Source organism: Carcharhinus amblyrhynchos, chromosome 17 (genome assembly GCF_965287045.1).
Source record: "Carcharhinus amblyrhynchos chromosome 17, sCarAmb.v2.hapA, whole genome shotgun sequence".
NCBI classification, from domain to species: domain Eukaryota; kingdom Metazoa; phylum Chordata; class Chondrichthyes; order Carcharhiniformes; family Carcharhinidae; genus Carcharhinus; species Carcharhinus amblyrhynchos.
Window position 1 is genome coordinate 27,805,001 of NC_137340.1, and position 18,806 is coordinate 27,823,806.

General features: G+C 43.5%; 1 protein-coding gene across 2 annotated transcripts in view; it reads left to right on the top strand.

Moving 5' to 3' along the window:
• The first annotated feature begins 441 nt into the window (after positions 1 to 441).
• fam53b (family with sequence similarity 53 member B) overlaps positions 442 to 18,806 on the top strand; it is a 115,636-nt gene continuing 97,271 nt past the window's right edge. Inside the window, exon 1 of one of the 2 annotated variants that reach the window (XM_080205669.1) lies at positions 442 to 520. The gene's annotated coding sequence lies outside the window, so the exon portion shown is untranslated. Of the gene's footprint in view, positions 521 to 667; positions 930 to 18,806 lie in introns of those variants that run through there. The other variant, XM_080205668.1, reaches the window with a different exon arrangement.

The following is an 18,806-nucleotide window of genomic DNA, read 5'->3' on the forward strand; positions in this document are numbered from 1 at the left end:
TAGTTGTTTCATTTGGCTGCCCAGTCCCTCAGGCAGCTAAATGCTCCCTTTAAAAGCCAATTCTCTTTATTGTCGTAGAGGGAGATCGCTCTCAGTTGGCTCGCTGCGCCATCTAGCACGATAATCGCGACAGCAACCAACACAGTGTGACTCAAAACTCCAAGGGGGGGGGGGGGGGGGGGAAGAAGGGGAGTTCCAATCGGAAAACGAATCTTTTTTTAAAAAAATAAAACACTGACATTTCAATTTTTCAAAACAGACAAGGTTCGTACTTTGCACATGGTTGGGCGGCCAACAACAACCTTTTCCTCCTATATGTAAAAAAACACACCGAGTTCCCAACAACAGACTGTCCAGGAAGTGACAAGACTACTTCCCTTTGCAATTTCAGCTGATTAGTAGTAGAGTGGACGGCTCCACATCGGGAAAGGGGAGAGAGTGAAAGGAGAGATCGCAGCCCACGGATTGTGTGTGTGTGCTGGTGGTGGGGGAGAACACAAGGAAAGAGAGTCTTGCTCAGGTATTTGCTATCGGGGTGGAGCAGGCGGCTGCGGGCAGTGGGCTGGAGGCAGGTTGGCAATTCCAGCTTCCACCCCCCTCCTCCCTGCCCTGCTTTGCGATAGGAGAGGCTGCGTGCGGATATTGTTACAATGTGTAGCGTCCAAGCTCCTTGATACTGAGTTTGTGACAGCGCTGACTGAGACAGAGCCTGGATAGCAGCTGAAACCTTCCTGCTGGGCTGAACATGTCTTTAACCTCGCATCACCACGGGGAATTGTGAGAGGGCAAAAGAGAGAGAGAGAGAGAAAGGAAAATTACACGCTCAAAGGAGCTGATCTGAAGAAATAGCGTTGGAGTAAAATATAATTATTATAGATAAACAGGTCCAGCACGTCGCATCCTCTTCATCCTGAAGGATGGGTGATCCTGTGGGTATTATTTTCATGTGACTATACAATAGTTTCATATCCAGCCCGTGTCAAAAGTAATATTTAAATAAATATGTCTGAGAACGAGCAAAGGCTCAGCTATATTTAATAATGCCACTAACCTATTGTTCAATAGTTTGACTTGGATTTGTATTTCTGAGCAACCTTGCCGTGGAGTTTGAGGGAGGGGGAAAGTCTCTTTCTCTGCTCGTAAGGGAGGCACCGATTGTATTTTTAGTGGGAAGCTCGGCTTTTCTTGGAGTGGCTGCTCGGGATTCCTTTCCAGTCCCTTTGGTGCGGTTTTGCCAGCGGGCTGCACATGGCGAGCGCTCGATCCCCCGCTCTGTAAGGTTGCCAAAGGGCTGTGCGCCAAGTGGTGCGGGAAACGCCAGTTATCCCGGGACTCCCCCCCCCCCCCCCCCGGCGGCTGTGTCTCACTGTCACGTTTTTGCACGGCCACGATTGTGCTAAAGGGAAACTCTTTTAAAGTTTTGTTTTGGGGTGGGGAGGGGAACAAGGTTTGCAGTCATGGTGAGATTTAAAGCGATCATTTCTCTTCCCAAATAACAAGAATAGCGCCTACCAGTTATATTCTTGTGTCATTCAGTTCATGCCCTGTCCAGTTGTATGTAGATCAACATTCCTTTGCTCTATAGAAAGAATACGATGGCAGTTAAAGCAATTGTAACCACTTAGGCAGTTTTTATGCATCTATGCTTCGCATGGTTAGTTTTTACAAGTATATAAAATGCAGACTTTGCCGTATTTGCTGATGTTCTAAAAAAAAGTTGACTGGGTTACCTGATGTCAAGAGACAAAGTACAAATTATGCTCTTTTTAACTGTGTTGACAAAATGAAAGCATGATTTGCTGCCAAGATCAGATACTGTAGTATATTCCTCCTGCATCAAGCTGGTGCCACAATACGCAACTGCATCTAGTTGGGAGGATGGAATGTGTAAGGTATTTTGAGGTTTGGGATTGGTGTCTCATAAAGAGCTGTGTACAGTATGTACATTTGGATGCCTTTTGTGAAGGCAGCTGGCAACAGTGTTATGTATGTGGAGCGGGGACTTTGTAATACATTATATTGTTTCTAATACGAGTTGTACTTCTGCTGTCACTCAACGCTTACAGGGCTTTTATTGAAGTTCTATTTTCTCCACTGGATTCTCACTTTTTTTCAATCTCTGACGTTTTCCGAGGGAAGCATTATTGGTTTAGCACTTGTTTCCTATTAGGTTTTGCAGAAAATTGAAAAAGATTAAAAATGTTTGAATGCTTTAAATTCTTTGAGTTGGCAAATATAATTGGATATCTATCCACACTGAAAATACTGTTTAAAAAGTCTTAATTTTTTGCAAGTTTACGGGGGAGGGGGTGTATAATTAAACAATGAGGTCTTAAAATTCAATATACAAAGATGACGAATCCTTTACATTTAACCATATTCCCATTTAGAGAGACCTGACTTTGTATTTGGAAAGTACAATTTGTGTCTTTGATGTCTCAAGTGCTTTGTAGCCAATGGATTGCTTTTGAAGTAATGGATTATGGTTGTTTTGTGGGCAAAGAACCTTGGCAGTGTTGGCTGAGGGAGGAATGTTGGCCAGGAGGCGGGATGAACTTCCTATTTCTGGTTGGAAAAAATGTGATTAAACATCCCATAGCACCACCAGCATTGCAGCCTTCCTTCTGCACTTATTGAAGCACCAAATAGATTATAGGCTGAAATATTTGAGTGGGGCTTGAACCCACAACCTGAGTCTGGGGCAACAGAGCTATCGACTGAGTAAGCTGATACATTACTTTGTCATATAGCATTAAGCTTCAGTTAATTTCTAACAGTGAGAACCTTCATTTATATCCATCCACAATTGGCTGTAGGCTTCTCATAGAATCATAGAACTCCTACAGTACTGAAGGAGGCCATTTGGTCCATTAAGTCTGATTGACCACAATCCCACTAGGCCTTATCCCAATAACCCCACAAATTTACCCTGCTAATTCCTCTAACCTACACATCCTGGGACACTAAGGGGCAATTTAGTATGGCCAATGCACCTAACCTGCACATTTTTGGACTGTGGGAAGAAACTGGAGCACCCGGAAGAAACCCATGCAGACGTGGGGAGAACGTGCAAACTCCACACACGCACACTGACTCAGGCTGGGAATTGAACCTAGGTCCCTGGAGCTGTGGGGCAGCAGTGCTAATCACTGTGCCATCATGCCGCCCCACTGTCTTCTCACTGTTCCCTGCAGTTCTGTGCATTGCTGTCATCCCTCCATATGTCCAGTTTCTGATGTTATCTCCCCATCCGATCCTCCAGCCTGACTTGTTCTTTCCTGACGTTTCACTTTCTAGTGCTGCCAGTGCCGGTTGCTCACCCTGCCATTTCAAGTGGCTGTCCTTTCTCAATTTCCAATTTCTTCACTTCAGCTGAAAGCTGGACCTCAAATTTTCATGCAGTCAAATTCATTTATGTTGCACCTTTTTGATAAGCTACAACCTTCCAAGGTGCTTCAAGCATTATTTTAAAGAAAGGGCTTGCATTCCTTTCGTGACCTTTGGTTGTGTCAAACTGCTTCACAGACGGTGAAACAGTTTTGAAGTTTAGCTGCCAATACAATGTGGCCAATTTGCACATCGGGAAGTGCTCTGAGCATCAGTGTGAAAAATTTCTGTATAATCTGTTCCTGTGTGATAGTGTTTAAGGGATAGATATTGATTAGGCACCAGAATCATAAAATCATAGAATCCTACAATGCAGAAGGAGGCCATTCAGCCCATCAAGTTTGCACCAACCACAATCCCACCCAGGCCCTATTCCCATAACCCCAATCGATGTATTTACCCTAGCTAATCCTCCTTGACATTAAGGGGCAATTTAGCATAGCCAATTCACCTAACTCACACATCTTTGGACTGTGGGAGGAAACTGGAGCATCCGGAGGAAAACCACGCAGACATGGGGAGAACGTGCAAACTCCACACAGACAGTGACCCAAGCCAGTAATTGAACCCGGGTCCCTGGAGCCGCGGGGCAGCAGTGCTAACCGCTGTGTCACCATGCCGCCCTGAAAACCAAGGAAACCCAACCTATTTGCCCTTGAATAATGGCAAGAAATCTTTTCTGCCTACCTGCAAAAGCAGAGGGCACCTTGGTTTAGCATCTCACCTAAAGAAGGCACCTCCAACAGTGCAGATATCTTTTTGCACAATTCAGCCTGGAACAAGAAGTAATATTAACTCAAAAGTGAAGTACACCTATTGTGTATTGGAACCAGTAGCTGAGTCTACTTGTAGCTAATAGTATGATGGTGCCACTTCAGTTTACATGTGATAAGAACAATAGGGTGGACTTGGGTGACAAACAAAATGAAACCAACCTGAGCATTGTCAGAATAGTTTTTATCTCATAACTGATCAGTTGACAATATTCACATGTCATGTATGCATATTTGCATAACATATACATATCATACATAACATAGGGACTACACGGTAGCTCAGTGGTTAGCATTGTTGCCTCACAGCACCAGGGACCCAGGTTCAATTCCATTCTTGGGTCAAACTCCACTGTGTGGAGTTTGCACATTCTCCCTGTGTCTGCATGGGTTTCCTCTGGGTGCTCAGGTTTCCTCCCACACTCCAAAGATATGCGGATTAGGTTGATTGGCTATGTAAAATTTACCTTTAGTGTCAGGGAAATTAACAGGGTAAATTTGTGGGGTTTCGGGAATAGAATCTGGGTGGGATTGTGATTGGTACAAACTCTATGATTCAAGGAAATTCAATAATATGAAGTGTAGCTCCCCCACTTGCTGGAGAATTGTGGAAATCTGTTGAAAGTTGTCTTGAAAGATGAAAATATTTACAAATTAGTAATTTTAAAACAACAAAAACATCATCTTTCCTTGTTTAGCAATACTAGAAAGGTAAAGGACACTATTTTATTGATATAGTCTGGATTGAATTCAGGAATAAAATAGCAGCTATTGGCATTGGGAATGTTGTGTATGCTTTTGGTTGCTGATAGGAAGTTAGTCAAGTTTTTCGCACCTTATTTAGTTTGCCGATGACCATGTGAGGTCATCAATAAAATAGTTATGTAAATAAACTGGCAGCAGTTTAGTCAGAGAAGATATATGGTAACCTGATGAAGGAGCAGTGCTCCGAAAGCTCATGATTCCAAATAAACCTGTTGGACAATAATCTGATGTTGTGAGACTTCTTACTGTGCCCACCCCAGTCCAATGTCGGCATCTCCTTGTCATTACTAGACCAAAGGTTTTTGTCCCAGTCTTTATAAAAAAAAAGCAAAAATTGCGATATTTAGAATGCGTAGGTAATAATATTTTTAATCACAGCACATGTGTTCCATGCAATATTTAAGTGTTGATTTGGTTCTGGACAAAGGCTTTGCAATATAAGCAATAGCATTTCCTCATCCTGATGGCTTAAGCCAGAAAGGTGGCAACTGCAATTCCTAGTCCCTGCTGAGGTCTTTGATTCCAGTTGGGAAGCATTAGGGCACAATAGGTGGTTGCAATTCCCCTGGGATGGAAGAAGTATTGGTTGGAATGCCTGCTCCTGAATGGTGAAGTTTAGCCCCTATCTGTGGATCTACATCAGAAAGGAGTAAGAGGGAAAACAAGATGAGCCTTTTCTTGAAGAGTATAGGGGGTGTAGGAGTAGAGTCAAGAGAGAAATCAGGAGGGCAAAAAGGGGACACAGGATTGTTTTAGCAGATAAGGCAAAGAAGAATCCAAAGAGCTTCTACAAATACAAAGGCCAAAAGAGTAACTAGGGAGAGAGTAAGGCCTGTTAAGGATCAACAAGGTCATCTATGTGCGAATCCACAAGAGATGGGTGAGATCCTAAATGAATAGTTCTCAACAATATTTACTATTGAGAAAAGCATGGATGTTAGGGAACTTGGGGAAATAAATGATGATGTCTTGAGCAGTATACGTATTACAGAGAAGGAGGTGCTGGAAGTCTTAAAGCACATCAAGGTAAATAAATCCCTGGGACCTGATGAAGTGTATCCCAGGACATTGTGGGAGGCTAGGGAGGAAATTGCAGGTCCTCTAGCAGAAATATTTGAATCATCGATTGTCACGAGTTAAGGTGATTGGACAGTGGCAAATGTTGTGCTTTTGTTTAAAAAGGGCTGCAGGGAAAAGGCTGGGAATTATAGGCCAGTGAACCTGAAATCTGTGGTGGGTAAATTGTTGGAAGGTATTTTAAGAGACAGGATCTACAGGCATTTAGAGACACAAGGACTGATTAGGGACAGTCAGCATGGCTTTGTGAATGGAAAATCATTTTTCATAAATTTGCTTGAGTTTCTTGAAGAGGTAACCAAGAAGGTAAATGAGGGCAGTGCATTTGATGTTGTCTACATGGACTTCAGCAAGGCCTTTGACAAGGTATCGCATGGTAGGTTCTTGCAAAAGGTTAAATCTCATGGGATCCAGGGTGAGGTATCTAAGTGGATACAAAAGTAGCTTCTTGACAGAAGTCAGATGGTTGTTTTTCAAACTGGAGGCCAGTGACCAGAGGTGTGCCTCAGGAATCAGTGCTGGATCCACCGTTATTTGTTATTTATATTAATGATTTGGCTGAGAATATAGGAGGCATGGTTAGTAAGTTTGCAGATGACACCAAGATTGGTGGCATAGTGGGCAGTGAAGAAAGTTATCTCCAATTGCAACAGATCTTGATCAATTAGGCCAGTGGGCTGACGAATGGCAGATGGAATTTAATTTGGACAAATGCGAGGTAATGCATTTTGGTAGATTGTACCAGGGCAGGATTTACTCAGTTAACGGTGGAGCATTGGGGAGAGTTACAGAACAAAGAGATCTAAGGGTACATGTTCTTGGCTCCTTGAAAGTGAAGTCACAGGTGGACAGAGTGGTGAAGAAGGCATTTGGCATGCCTTGTTTCATCAGTCAGAACGTTGAATACAGGAGTTGGGACGTCTTGTTGAAGTTATACAAGACATTGGTAAGGCCACACTTGGAATACTGTGTGCAGTTCTGGTCACCCTATTATAGAAAGGATATTATTAAATTAGAAAGAGTACAGAAAAGATTTACTAGGATGCTTCCGGGACTTGATGGTTTGAGTTATAAAGAAAGGCAGGATAGACTGGGATTCTTTTCTCTGGAGCGTAGGAGGCTGAAGGCTGATCTTAAAGATGTCTATAAAATGATGAGGGACACAGATCAGCTAGATAGTTAATTTCTTTTCCCAAAAGTAGGGGAGTCTAACACTAGAGGGCATAGGTTTAAGATGAAAAGGAAGAGATACAAAAGTGTCCAGAGTGTGGTGAGTGTCTGGAACAGAGGTAGTAGTAGAGGCTGGTCCAATTTTGTCTTTTAAAAAGCATTTAGATAGTTACATGGGTAAGATGTGTACAGAAGAAAATGGGCCAAATGCGAGTAATTGAGATTAGCTTGGGGGTTTAAAACAGAACGGCATGGACAAGTTGGGCCGAAGGGCCTGTTTCCATGCTGTGAACCTCTATGACTTTACAGTGATGCTTCTTGCTTTCAGAGAAACTTGGTAAACATGGAGCTGCTGTATAAGAACAGAGGCATTGACCAAGACTACTACTCCCAATAGTTTTTTTTGTATTTGCTGTTCTATGCAAGTGGCAGTAACTTTTCATGGCAAACCTTTCTTTGGGCTGGATGTCAGGGGGAGGGGCTCTGCACATTTTGCTGCCATTAACATTACACATGTGAAGTAATAATGTGTTTTGGCGTGGATTTACATTGTTCATCTGCAAATACTTATTCATCATAATAGTTTCCATTGGTGAGTTTTCATGAACATTACAGTAGCAATTGCTTCAAAAGTGATTTGAAAACTGCACATATTGAGTCTTTGCAAAATGTTGACTTTGTGGAAAAGAAATATGCAGGATAGAAACATGTATTGGTCACATCACACTTTGGCATTACTTACCCATCAGTGACAAAGGGTGAGTTTGTGGCAGTCCCTACGTTTAACTTAGAATTTATTTCTGAATATTAATAGCAAATTTAAAACATTAGCTGAACAGCACTGATAAGACTGGGTAACACGATTGTACATAGATTGGATAGGCTCAATCACATCTCTTCTCCTACGCTGAGGAAACTAAGGCCGGATTTTACCAGCATGCCCGCCCAGATTCTGGTGGTGGGTGAGGCTTGGGAGAATGGCATTTTCTTTTGATGGGATTGTATGAACCTCAGGCAGACATGCCGGTAAAATTTCACCCTAAATCTTTCTTGATGTGTAATAATGGTGACTGATAACACTGTCATCACCTGTCATGCTGCCATACCTTAAATACTTTTGATGATTCTGTGATTAATATCTAAAAAAAAGCTTCTCCGAGTCACAAATTTGGAGTCTGTTTCTTGAGTTTTGGTTTTTACATTTTATAGGTTATTTTTCTCCCCCTTTCCCAGATCAAAGCTCAGTTGGCCTTCTATGTAACATGTGCAAGTGTTAAACACCTCTTCTTAAAACATAGAGATTCCAGGAATGAAAGTGATTGAAAGGCAGTAATTTAATCCAGGCATTCAGTTCACATCAGAAACTTGGAGAGCAAATTGTGAATCACTCGTAATGACCATTTGAATCAATGGATTGAATTAGTGTAGAACTGTAAAGGTTTGTTTTCAATTCTGCATTTGTTTTTCGGCTTGCCTTTACATAGAAGCCAACTTGGAGCTCATTGTTTTTAAGGTGCTATGATCTGGTAGAGAACAGCTTTTAAAATTGAATCAAAATCCCAATTAACAGCTGATTGAATGACATAACAAGATTTCACATTTTAAGAATTTTACTGTATAAGAAAACTAAGAGCAACATTGACTAAACATTTTTTCTGTAGACAGTTGTACTTTCAGCTACCAAAATGAACTTTCCATTTTTACTTTTAACACAACAAAAACTCCAACTTCATAATTATACTTCACACTATCTCCTAGGTAAACGTCCAATTCTCCTGGAACCAGATCAAAGTGATTGTTAGCTCCCAAGGATTTACTTCCATTCTTTTCTTTTCCCAGTCTGGCAACTTATATTCTCCAGAACTGTCTTTCACAGTGAAGGTTTTCCTTGGAGTTTCTTCCTCTAGTTCAAGCCTAATGAATCTTTCAGCCTTGTTTTAAATCCTGAAGAATGGATTATTTCCAACCAGAGCACAAGCTCTCACTTGAATTCCTGCATGGTGCTCTGTATAGATGTTTTGCCTCTAGCTGCTGACTCTCTTTGGATCTTGGCAGACTAACTCATCTGTAAGATTGTGATGTTTTGTGAAAACTTGCAACCTGACTTTCTAAGGACCTTTCCCCTCTCAAAGTCTACTTCCACTGGCAATGTGAATCATACGGGCCTTGTATTCAGGTAGAAATGCGTTTATCTATTCTTTAGAATAGAATTGACGTTTGAATTCTAAGTATATTGACATTTTAAAGTATGACCAATTACAATCTGATGTTGCCAACACCTTTTTGGGACTTTGGAGAGTAGCAGTCACTAGAAACACAGATACTGCTGTAATTGTCTCTAAATATGAACATCTTAACAACCCAGGCTTTCCTTTAACCGTCAATAGCCATGCTGCAGAAGCTTATTATCAGGCAGACTACACAATAGGTCATCTTACTGCTAAAGATGCAGTCCCAAAACATAATTATCAAACCTCATATTTATAACAAATGTGTAATGTTCACAAAGACGGTTTATCGATTTGAGATGTAATCAGTGTTTTTAATCAACTAAGGAATATTTTTAAATTATGTATCGATTGGAGAATGCATTTACAGGTCTCCTATCTACCTGTATCTACAAGTAGTGAAGTTGGTGTGAAGTATAGTTTCCGTTCACTGTGCAATGAGTTGGAGCAGAAGTAACAGCCATGTTTATTGTGAGGATCTGCTGTGGATTATAGTTGTAACTTGAGTTTTGATATTTTATAGCAAACTTGTCTTTGGTTAGCATTGCTGTCTCAGAGTGCCAGGGACCTACATTCAATTCTGGCCTTTGGTGACTGTGTCGAGTTTGCGCATTCTCCCCGTGTCTGCGTGCGTTTCCTCCGGTTTCATCCCACAGTCCAAAGATGTGCTGGTTTGGTTGACTGGCAGTGCTAAATTGCCCCTTAGTGTTCCAAGATGTGCAGGTTAAATGGATCAGCTGCGGTAAATGTGTGGGGTTATGGGGAGAGGGCCTGGGTGAGATACTCTGTCAGCGAGTCAGTGCAGATTTGATGGACCGAAAGGCCTCAGTGTGCGGTGTAGGGATTCTACGATTTATGCCTGTCAGAGAGTGCTTTGGCATCATCACTATAATGCCATTGGGTTTAGCATCTCATTACTGTTAATTTCATTTTCAAAAATAACTTAACTAATTATTAAAACCGTCCTGTGAAATGTGCTGATGTATGGGTGTAGTGGCTGTAAAAATCCAACCAGCTGCCAACATGGCAGGACTAAAATGGAGTTTCGTGAGCTTTCCTGGAATGGAGTCTGTCCGATTCAAATTGCTTCAGGCATGTTGTTTGTAACATGTTGGGCAGGTGTACGCTGCCATGCACATGAACTCCTTACTTGAAACCTCAGAATTACTGAAGTAAAGCAGCCATGAGAGCTTGTTCCATTTATAAACTGCTCTTTCATTTGCAGAGTGTGCAAGGCTTTTTTCTAGAATCAATATTAGGTGCTAAATCGTAAAATCCCTACACTGCAGAAGGAGGCCATTCGGCCCATCAAGTCTGCATTAACAACAATCCCAATTATGTCGCATCTTTATGCATCTTACTACAATAACTTGCAAATGTCACCTTATCGATGCTCCAGGGCGTATATCCTTTTAATTGGTTTCTATGTATTATGGCGCTAAAGTTTTGGTGTAAAAATGTAGAATATTTTGAAAGCTTTGATGTATATTCACCAAAATATGTGCACGTTTTATAGTGTGATGTGTATTGGTATGAAACTAGGGTTTCTCATGCGGTGAAATATCAGTGTATGTGCCATTGGGATAGGAGCAGTGTAGATGCTCAAAGGGATAGTTGGAAAAATTGAGAGTTTTTTTTGCCAAACGCATCTTAGATGCTTTGAAGTGGCTGGAATTAAAACAACCTTTAGACTTAGGAGCAGGTTGCTTGTTGAACATCCTGAGAGTAGATAGGGATTGCATTGATAATGGCAGCAAAGAAAATTTTGAGGGATCAGCAATGTGGTTGACTCTCAACTGCCCTCTGAAATAGCCTAGCAAGCCACTCAGTTATACAAGGGCAAATGGGAATGGGCAATACATGCTGACCAGCCAGTGACACCTATGTCCTATAAATGAATAAAAACAAATAGGGGAGGATTTTTCAGTGCAGGGGATGATATGGCAACACAGGAGGGAGTCCCAATTTGAGGTGGAACCCACATCTGCCATGTTTTTGTCACAACCTCCTCCATACTGTTTCCAAGATGGGAGCAGTTCTTCTGCTTGGCCTTCTGTCAAAGGAAAGCTTTGGGAGCATGTGTGCGGACCAGTCCTAGACTTCCCTGGGAATTCCACCTAGCTGACCGCTGCTTGACCCAGTGAGACCTGCACCCATTGAGAGTGGGCATAGGTCCCTTTTGGACTTTGGAGAGGTCCCAAGAAGAATTAAAAAGCTAGTTGAACTTACAGGCAGTTTGAAAAAATGTAAAATTTGCAAAACTATCTTTTCTTAGGTCTTTTCAGACCTTCTGTATCATCTTTTGAGTGGCAGGATGATACTGTGATTCTCTGCAGTGAAGCAATGGTCTCTGTTGCACTGATACAGTGATGGCTGTGCCCTGAATGTTCTGATAACCCCGTCTCCATGGGGTCAGGATTGCCTATCCTCCAGGATTGCCCTGGAGTCTCCAGGAATTGAAGCTCAAGCTTCAGGACATGGCTGTGTGCAGCCCTGGAGAAAAATCATCTCACAAAGACAGATTTTGAAAAAGATTCTTTGAACATTTCTCTTTACCAGACAGGAAATATTGATAATGGAGGGAAAAGATTCTTTAGTTGACAGTCAAGCATCATCCAATTTGGCACTGAGTCTTTTTGCTTTTCAATTGGCGCAGCAAGGCAGTGTGTCAGAAGGATGGATGTGCTGGACAATGAATGGTTGGAGCATGGGGGCAAGTCATGTGATTAAATCTCCAGGAGTACACTCAATCATAGTTGGCAACCAGATGTGAGGTCAATAATGGAGCTAAGAAGTGAGAATTAGTGTGTCACAATTCAACATAGAGAAACATAGAAGCAGGAGTAGGCCATTTGGCCCTTTGAACCTGCCCTGTCATTCATTTTAACCATGGCTGATCATCAAATTTGGACTCTGCAGTCCGAGACTCATATCTTGAATGCAGGATGTCCTTTTATTTTAAGAGTGGTAATATTAATAGAAGCTCAGAGCAGAAACAATAGTGGATTCATTGGTTATCATTTTTCCCCTTTATTTCCTGTTTTCTGAATTGATTCAAGTTCCCTGATACCTTCAGATCCTCACAGGAGCAGAGGGCAATGCTTTGGGGGGGCGGTTCCAGAATTAGTTCCATCTCCTGTGTAATCTGTTCTCCTGCATGTTGAGCAACATATCACAGGGTAACACATTGCATTGCTAGCGAGTGATAAGTGAGTTTGACCTGTGATTTTCTAAGAGGAGTTTGTGCTGTCAGTCATTGCATGCAGCAAGTAGCAGTGCTGTCACAGGCAAGATGATTATGCACTAAGCGGGAAGATTGCTGCTCAATCATACTGTGCTGTTCATGTATTCTTCAAAGCAGTCTGGGAGTAGGTTTCCTACTTCTTGGTTGGAGGATGGTACAAGGCAAAAGAAAAAGAGTGGGATAAAATATTATCTTTGGAGCTGCCAATATGTATCATGGTATTGGGTGAGAGAAATTCAACTACATCACATTAGCTAATATGGTGGCACAATGGTTAGCACTGCTGCCTTACAGTGCCAGGGACTTGGGTTCGATTCCTGGTCTGTGTGAAGTCTGCACGGTCTCTCCGTGTCTGTGTGGGTTTCCTCCGGGTGCTCCAGTTTCCTCCCCACAGTCCAAAAGATGTGCTGGTTAGATGCATTGGCCGTGCTAAATTCTCTGTGTACCCGATCAGGTGCCGGAGTGTGGCGACTAGGGGATTTTTCACAATAACTTCATTGCAGTGTCAATGTAAGCCTACTTGTGACACTAATAAGTGAAGTTTGAACTGATCTCAACATAAGCGATGGGAGGGCTGCTACAGCCGGCTTCAGCATCTCCTATTAGGATTTGTTCCACTCCTGATGACCAGTAGCTCCAGTTGGAATAGGGTTGAACATCCTGCTGATGCTCAAACCCAGGTTTCCAATTGGTGTTAATGCATTCAATTAAAACCACTTCATGCTAATATTAAAATAACTCCAATGGGAAAATTTAGGCTTGGTCAAGCAACATGGCTGTTTGGGTGAGTTGTTGGAGGGCTGTCGGTGCTAACTGTCTTGGATCACATGAATCACCATCTTATTTATTAGTCACAAGCAAGCTTACATTAACAGTGCAAGTTACTGTGAAAATCCCCTCCTCGCCACACTCAGGTGCCTGTTTGGGTACGCCTGAGGGAAAATTCAGCATGGCTAATGCACCCAACTTGCATGTCTTTCGGACTGTGGGAGGAAACCGCAGCACCTGGAGGAAACCCACACAGACACGAGGAGAATGTGCAGACTCCCCTCTATCACTCAAGCTGCAAATCAAACCCAGGTCCTTGGCGGTGTGAGGCAGCAGTGCAAACCACTGTGCCAGAGATGAAGGAACAAAAGTAAGTAATTCAAAATATTAGATTATAACCCGTGGATAAGATTCCTGGGAGATATTTTTAAAGATAATTTGGTGCTTGTAATGAGAAAGCATAAATTCTTTGTGTTGTTACTTTTTGTTCCTTTGACACTCTTGCTGTCTTGTGCCCTGTCGCTCTCTTTTTCCACCCTTTCACTATATAACTCTGAAATTTTGTCTGACAGTTTCACTCTCTCCTCACCTTTTCTCTTTGCTGAATTTTGCGCCTCCGTCCTTCCCTGTGGCTCCACAAACAAGGAAGTAGTGAGGGAATAGAACTAACTGGAACATTTACAGAAGAAGAAGCAGCTGGGAAGAGCAAATCCAAAGTAATAACACTGGAGAGGTCAGCTGCAAAGATGGTTTGGAGTTAACAAGCAAAATCATGGGCTGTTACAGGTGCATTTTCATGTGTGCACCTTTGGGTGCCAGTTTGGATGTTGCTTAAATCTGGCCACAAAATGTGGGATCTCCAACAATGGAGACAGGTGGATAGATCATGGAATCATAGATTCATAGAATCCTACAGTGCAGAAGGAGGCCATGCAGCCCATGGAGTCTGCACCAACCACAATCCTACCCAGGTCCTATCCCCATAACCCCATGCATTTACCCTAGCTAGCCCCCCTAACATTAAGGGGCAATTTAGCATGGCCAATCCATCTAACCTGCTCACTTTTGGGCTGTAGGAGGAAACAAGAGCACCCAGGGGAAAACCATGCAGACACAAGGAGAATGTGTAAACTCCCCACAGACAGTAATTCAAGCCGGGAATCGAACCTGAGTCCCTGGGACTGTGAGGCAGCAGTGCTAACCACTGTGCCATTGTGCTGCCTAAAAGTGGTGTAAAAAAGCTTGCTTAGTGAGTTGGGAGTTAGGGCAGAAGAGGAAGATGGACAAAGGGGAAGTTTAGGAAAGAACTTCTAGACAATGGGGAAAGCACAGATGGTAGTGACATGGTAAAGAGAAGTTTGGATGCAAAAGAGATTTGTGTCAGAAGAATGGAGAATGTAAGAGGGAGGGGGATTTTAGTGTTTGAGGAATCAAGAGATATGGAGGTAGAGTAAAGTCACAAAAGATTTGAATGCAAGCATGAAGATTTTACGTTTGAGGTTTATAGGGACTAGTAGCCAATGTTTCAGGACTGCAAGATATACAATGGTGAGCAGAGATTGGTATGCGATAGTGTATAGGCAGGAAAGCTTGTGGCTTTCTGCTGCTAAGTAGGATATACGCATGTTTGAGGCTATTGATGAGTACAGCCTGGGAATGGGAAGAACCTCTTGAACTGAATACTTGGTTTTATTTTTTGATGTTGTGAGGAGGATGATAAGCAATCAGAGTGACTATTACTTCAATTTTGTTTGGCGCCACCTAAGGAGAAAATTTGGAAAGGGGGAGAAAGGATTGTCCACTACAGCTCAGATTATAAAAGCAGAAAATAGTCATTTGAAAATGGACAGATGAAGAAGGAGAAAATTGGTGCACGTACAATGCTCAAGATTATCGTTACGATTACAAGGCGGTTCCTTGGCTATTCTTTTGCTGTTTTAGTTCCAGGGGCAGATCTTATCTGGTTCAACATTATTTTGTGAAGAAATTTTGTTTCCACAAGCCTTGTACCATATCTTCAAAATGTATTTTGACAGAAGTTTCTCAAGACTAGACTCCTTTTATAAGAGTGTACACATAGAAGGGCTTGTGCATATTATGATTACTATAATAGCTTTAGTTTCAATAAAAGTTTATTAGACTGTAGGGTTTAGAATTTCCAAGTACATATCAGTGAACATTAAGGCAGTTGTAGTCTTTGGCTGGAGTCACCCAAAAATCAGCAGTATCCAATGCTGGGTGGGAACACCAGTTGTGTGTTTTTCCATCATCTTGTGCGTACAGAAATGAACAGGCACGGATTTCACCTTATATTGCTGGTGGGCTGGCCTCTGATTCACCAATCCCACCAGAACCTCAAAGATTCATTATTTTGGCCATTGTATTTAAAGGCCCTCCCTACACACAGCTAGCACTTCCCAAAGTCTAAGAAGCTGCTGTGAATGATGGCTGTCAAAGGCAAGAAACATACAGCCCCTAAATATAGTGACACCTCCCTCGAGCACTGACCAGACACAGTGGAGGCCCGGCATGATGTCTCCTAAACCTGTTCTGGCTGAAGATCACCAAGCAAGGACAGCAACCCGGTGTAGGAGACAGAGGCCGTGGTCGTCTGTGCCAACACTCTCTGAATGAGGACAGCCATCCAGTGCAGAAAGAGGATGAATAATCTCTTCCACAAGCCTTGTACCATATCTTCAAAATGTATTTTGACAGAAGTTTCTCATGACTAGACTCCTTTTATAAGAGTGTACAAATAGAAGGGCTTGTGCATATTATCAGGGTAGATCACCTTTCACATCACTGTCAACTCACACAATCACAGACCCATCACACATTCACAGGGATCTTACTCTCTGCCAGCTCAAAGGATATCACCACTCACTCTCCCACAGACACCTTCATCTTTGCTGTGGGTCACATCTTCATCCTGTCCATGGTCCCACTCACCACCCACACTTGCCAGGGAAGCTTACCATCTGGAATGGCACACATGATTCTTGCGCTCTCTCCATCTGTCTTCATGCAAAATAAGCTGGTACACAATGAAAGAGACAGGCTCCAGGCTGGCAAAGGGAGGTCCAAAAGTCAAGCTCCTCATAGATTTTGAGGACAGAGGGATTCAGCTGGCTGGCGAGGATGTGGACAGCTCGTGTGCTGATGGTAAAGCTGGTGGCACTCAGTGACGATCTTGCATTGTAAGTTCCATCAGATAACCGTACTGTGAATGACGTCTCCTGTTTCACAAGCCCCTGCCGTGTACTAATGATCTCATACCTTTAACAGATGCATCAGAAAAGCAGCCGAGGGGGTCCAGCAGCTGGACTGCAGCCCTGAGAACAGCACAGCGTTCACCCACACTCTCCACCAGTGCAGAGCATACTTTGTGGGCCCTAGTTCTAGAGTAGCCTTTGTGGGGTGGGGGGTGGTCACAATCTGGTGAACACATGGCACCGTCTGATCCACAGCAGGCTGAGGGAGGCAGAGACATCCAAGATTGCTGACAGTTGGAGGAAAGCTGGAGTTCAGGAATTTGCTGAGTCCCAGTCAGATGAGGAGACTGTGGTCTCAATCCTACATCAGTTGCTGGGGTTACAAAGACAAGCTTGGGGACATCAGGAAGGGAGACTGCTTCACTGCGCAGATTGCAAAACTCAACGATGAAGTCCATCCGCCTTCAGACCGAGGCGATAGTGCCGATGGGCCATGAACAATGACCAATGCTAGTAGGTTGGCAGCCACAGTGGAGACCTTGATCCAGGACATCTGTTGCAGGAGCTGCACCATGGCTGAGGTGCTTGGTGGATGTCAACGCACAATGTTAATGCCAGAGCTCGGGCGGGACACCTTGAGCTCACTCCAGCTATTCTTCCCTCGCCAGGAGGCAGACAGGGTTCCTCAGGCACCTATGGGAGGAGGATCAGCAGGTACGCACCCCAGGGCCATCCACCCAAGTGACTCCGGGAGTGCCCAACCCATTCTAGTCCCATTTTCCTGTGACCACCTCACCTCCAGCTCCAGAGGTCGAGGAGGGTGGCACTGCCACATAGCAGGAGCCCAAAAGTAGTACTCCCTAGGTGTCAGCTCTCCAGAGGACACCCGCCAAGGTTATCACAAACAACAAGAGTTAGCAGACAGCAGGTAGCCTCCACCTCTGATATGGATGTTGAGTAAGCACCAAGACATCATGGTAGAGATTGAAAGGTCACGAGGGTGCAGTTGCACAGTGTGGATATGGGCGTTAATCACACGTACGTAATATTAGCTAGCGTAAATAAACTCCCACCAATCTCACCCTGTCTAAGGCCCCTTATTATCACAAGCAGTGCTCCTGTTACACTGAAGTGAAAGTTTCATTCCTGCACAAAGTAAAGGCAAATATTTCAGTCCAGGGCCACCTCCCTGTGCTGTATGCAACCTTTCCAGCACATTGACCTCACAGTTACTGGACACATCAGTCATGCCTGCATCTCAATGCGGTTTATCGTTGCTACAGAATGTCCTGTGTTAGGATCACAGAGTTCGGTCATTCTCTCTTTGTGCGTTCTGCACTTTTAAGGTGTGGCTACCTCCCAATCTCATCAGCTTCTGTCTCCAATGCCACTGTGATCCTGCAAGGTTCAATTCTCAAAGGATGCCATAAGATCAGGAGAAGTTAAATTTTCTCTGCCACACCTCTATATGACCCTGATGTTTGAAAGTTAGTGAGCTACCATCAACCAAACAGGGGTTATACATTCACAGAAGTTCTGTGAGGATCTATGGAATGTCCTCACTGCAAGTAGTCACCATCTTGCTGGAATTCCGGGACAATGGGAATCAGCTGCATCTCATGTCACAGAGGGTGTGCACTGCCATCAGTCAGACCTGAGTCCATAGATGCAATCTGAGGCTATATGGAGGGTCCTCACTGCATGTTGTCGTCATCTCCATGAATCTAGTGGCTGTAAACATGCTCCAAGTGCTCATGCCTTGTCTGGACATTATAGCCATCATCCTCGACTTTTGAGGCCCTCCTCATCCCTATGATGTGCAGCTCCTCCATCTGCCACTCTGGCAACTCATCCCCCGCTGCAGCCTGAGGCTGTGAAGAATTCAACAAGTGATGTCAATATGTGCCCACCCTCCCCCCACCTCTGTGGAGTCCACCAGAGTAATCAGACACCAGAACCTCAGTTTCCCCCCGCCTCCCCCTACCCTCCCCATACATGTATCTGAGTGCAAACTTCACCTTCATTGTTCCCCATCTTCTGGCATTCCCTTCCCTCTCCTCCCTCCTCTCCTGCACTGTTTCTTGTTTTCCAGCATTCTGTGCCCTCTCTTCTCTCCTGCAGTATTCCTTGTTTCCTGGCATTCTCTTCCCTCTCTTCTCTCCTGCACTATTCCTTGTTTCCT